Below are 3,830 nucleotides of genomic sequence, written 5' to 3' on the forward strand. Positions count from 1 at the left end.
TCATAACAATCTAATAAGAGTGTAAGAACTTGGGTGTCACGACCAAAATCTATACCCCAGACGAGACCAACATCGTTGACCTCTCAAATGTCATAGAGAAGCCTACATACGTCATACTTACTTCATCTAGGTTAATTTTAGCGGAAAATTTAAACTTTTTATTTTCTTATTTCATGCAAATAACATTATACTTAACATTATAGACGTTCACAAATCAACCATGTAATATAGAGATAATCAAATGAAATAAGCAATTCATAATTGCATTAAACGTATTCTTGCCAAAACGGCCCCAATACAAAGTCTGAAATGAAATAGGAAACGAAACACTAGTGGAACATGCTCCACTAGCTAAAGCCTACATCTAAGATAGATAATAATGGTAGACACCCTTGAAAGCATGAGGGCCTACCAATTCCGGATGTAAGCTCTACGTCCGGATAGATGCAACGTCGTACCGTAAGCTCTAACGTCTACCTGTGCCTGCACCTAAAAGTAGATATTGTATGGGATAAGTACACACTTGTACTGACTTTGGGTATATGTAGGCACACCCCAAGGACATGCATGAGTAAGAATTGCTCTTTCCTAACAACATTATTTATGGAAAATCAAGTCAATAACATGCATCATCATTCGTATCATATTGCACACAACACATAACGTCTTACACATAACACATAACATATTGCATATAGCGCATAACATCTTTCGTATTATTCTTTCATATGCCTAAAAACATTGGAATCATGGACTTGACATCAAGACTTCACAAAAATGAGGGCTCAACATATGGGACCTCAACTAGGGATCCTTCTTTAGAAAACATAGAGTCTGCTTCATTCATTCATGCGTACTTCACTTCATACATTCATAAGTTAGTGTAGACACCAGTTATACCTAAGATGTAGTTTAAGACATTCATCAGGTTTGCTATGCAATGATCAAGAATGACCTAGTGTCATTACATAAGTCTATCTCACCTCTTTATTATCCTATCATAACACATTTGGTATCATTCATTTTTTATGTGCATCATTTAAGGCTGGCCTCATTCATTCTTGGGAACTTTAACTTTAACCGACCTAGATCATGTGAGAATTATGAAATCCACTGTCTGCCCCACACTGAAAAAAAGTGGAATCACCAGTCAAAGTGATCCATAACATGCTAGTGTATGTAGGGGATTGAACCCTGCTAGATCCCTATAGTGACAATATAGGTTCAAAGACTAGGAGATATAAGGAGACCCATACCCAGCATGCTGAACAGTCTCATTTCATGAGAGTGATGTGAACCTCCGCCCTTCCCGAACAAATTCATCACCGCTCATAGCTATACTATCAATGCTATGTATAAAGTTCCATTACATCATGGAAGAAGGCTTCTAGCATGAGGACATCATAGCTCATTAGATGATTTCTCCTCTCATCATTAGTATTAAGTAGGAATTAACTTCAATACTTTCATTAGAGTGTTCATAGAGACTAGTCTCTTTATTAACTTTACAATCTCATAAGTGAGTACATTTTGGTAACATTTACTTAGGCTCATTTGAGATTTCTCTCATCTTTTACATTAGCCTCTTATCATGTTGTCACCACATTCATTAACTTTAGCACATTTGGTCTTTATAATTACTCACCCCTTATTACGTGAATGCTCATTTCATCATATGCAAATGCACTTGCCCATTTAGCGTGTTTCACACACTTAATTAACCCTTCTATTTCATAATTTCATTGCATACATCTTAGGTTCACTTACGTTTAAACGTATGCTCGACTTATAAGTCTATACATACAATCCATGATGCTTCATTCATAGTTCGTTTAAGTGATTCATAACTTTCTAAGATTATGTGGTACAAGACTTATGCATCATCTATGTATGCCAAGTTCTTAATTTCGATCTATATGGGAAGAATTAATTTGAACATTTATCCACGTATGACTTATGTATAAATACAGAGTTTGAGAAAGGGAACCCGGTTTTGAATCCCTTGGTTAACATTTACATATTTTATATTTATTCTTTTTTGATCCATACGGCTCGGGGACCCGAAATTGAGCCCCAATGCCTTCATTTCATTTTTCCTTATTTTTCTTTTTATCTTATTCGCTTGTCTTGGGACCGAGGTGTTGTGGGATCGATCCCCCACAACCTCATTTTTTATTTTCTTTTTCCTTGACTTTTCAAGTTGACCTTGAGGGTATGGGATCAAATCCCCACAACCTCACTTTATTTTTCTCTTTAATTCCCTTAATCAGCCTAGAGGTCGTAGATTCCCACATGCCTCAACCTTTATTTTCTTTTAATTCCTTATGTTTGACCAAGAGGTTGTGGGTTCGAATCCCACTCCTCTCATTTTTATTTTCACAATTTCATTTTCCATTCATTGTCACGGTTCGAATCCCCCTTACAACATTCTTTTAACTTATCTTATTTTAAGACTTTTAGCAAGGTGAGGTAACGGGTTCATCGTCAGTGACCTCACTTATTTTTCTTCATTTTTCATAACATGTTAATTGACTTAAATTGACTGAAACTAACATCAAAGTGCTGAAATTTTTATGACATTTTTGAAGCCTTTTTCTCACCTCTTTCACGTTGAATGTGTATACATTTGGAGTAGTTTTTAGTGAGTTCTTTAGGTGCATTTTCAAGATCACATTCTATAAAAATTTTACACTCAAATCAGGATTTTTTATATCACTTATCTTAGCCGAAACTCATCAACAAGATGCATGAAGTTTTGTACGTTTTTCAGCTCATTTTCATCAATGTTTACATGTTAGTTTTTAGGGTAATTCATGGATCACTTAGTACATATTTAGGTGCATTTTCATGGATTCATTTAGCTAATAACTTCCATTCAAATAAGCCAAATTATACATCATATGAACATCACGATTTAAACAAATTTGTGCTTGTAAGAATACAAACATAACATGTCATTTTCGAATTTCAATCCAAGAGTATATGTCACGGCTAAACATAAACACATAATTTTGGACAACATGTTTAACATTTAAATAACTCCGAACATACATACACAAACATAATCAACACGAAAACATATTACATTCCTTATTTCTACCAGCAAACATACCCAATCTACAAATCGATGGGAGCTAGTGAAAGGGAGCATGTAAAAGGGAACAGCCCTAGTTTTCAGAGAAGATTCATCTGAATCCTAAGGGTCTCTAGGGAAAGAACAAAGAGTAAGAAAATCCATACCTTTTATGTAGTTCAAACCTTGAATTTCTGCCCAAAACATTCTACAAAAATCACATCCAAATCCCCTCAACTTCAACACCAAATCGACAGAATCGTGCTCCCCTTTGCCTAACATTTTTGATTATCTTGTTTTACTTATATTTTCGTGTAAGTTCTTCAAGTATGAAGAACTTTGGTAATTTTTCTGATTTAGTATTTTTTTCTTGGCATAGAAACGTGAAAAACAAGAGACAATGATCGTGAAAGTGAGGTATTGATGTGAGAGAGTAAAACGTGCAAAGCTGTTTAGGCTTAGGTAAGGACTTAGTCAAACTAGGACTCTTTCAACCCTTTAAAAAATCTGATTTTCCTTTTTATTAAATCAGATAATAAAAATTAATTAATTAAGTTAATTAACCAATTTAAATAAAAACAATTTAAAAATCATTGCTTCCACCTAGGTTCAAATCCGGGTAGATCAAGACTTCACTCAAAGGCCAATTTTCGGCCCTCAATTCCCAAAATGCCCCTCCACCTTATTAATTAATTAATTAATTACATATGTAGGGTAATGACGATACTACCTTTATCCTGGAAAAAGAAAATTTTAC

At 34.6% G+C, this 3,830-nt stretch overlaps 1 long non-coding RNA gene across 1 annotated transcript; it reads right to left on the reverse strand.

The window, feature by feature from the left end:
* Window positions 1–242: 242 nt before the first annotated feature.
* On the reverse strand, window positions 243–3,442 carry LOC138340836 (uncharacterized). The gene is made up of 2 exons (XR_011213680.1): window positions 3,241–3,442; window positions 243–489 (listed from the first exon to the last, which is right to left on the reverse strand). It is a non-coding gene; the product is annotated as an uncharacterized lncRNA (long non-coding RNA).
* Window positions 3,443–3,830: the final 388 nt, after the last annotated feature.

Source organism: Solanum lycopersicum, chromosome 1, assembly GCF_036512215.1.
Source record: "Solanum lycopersicum chromosome 1, SLM_r2.1".
NCBI classification, from domain to species: Eukaryota; Viridiplantae; Streptophyta; class Magnoliopsida; order Solanales; family Solanaceae; genus Solanum; species Solanum lycopersicum.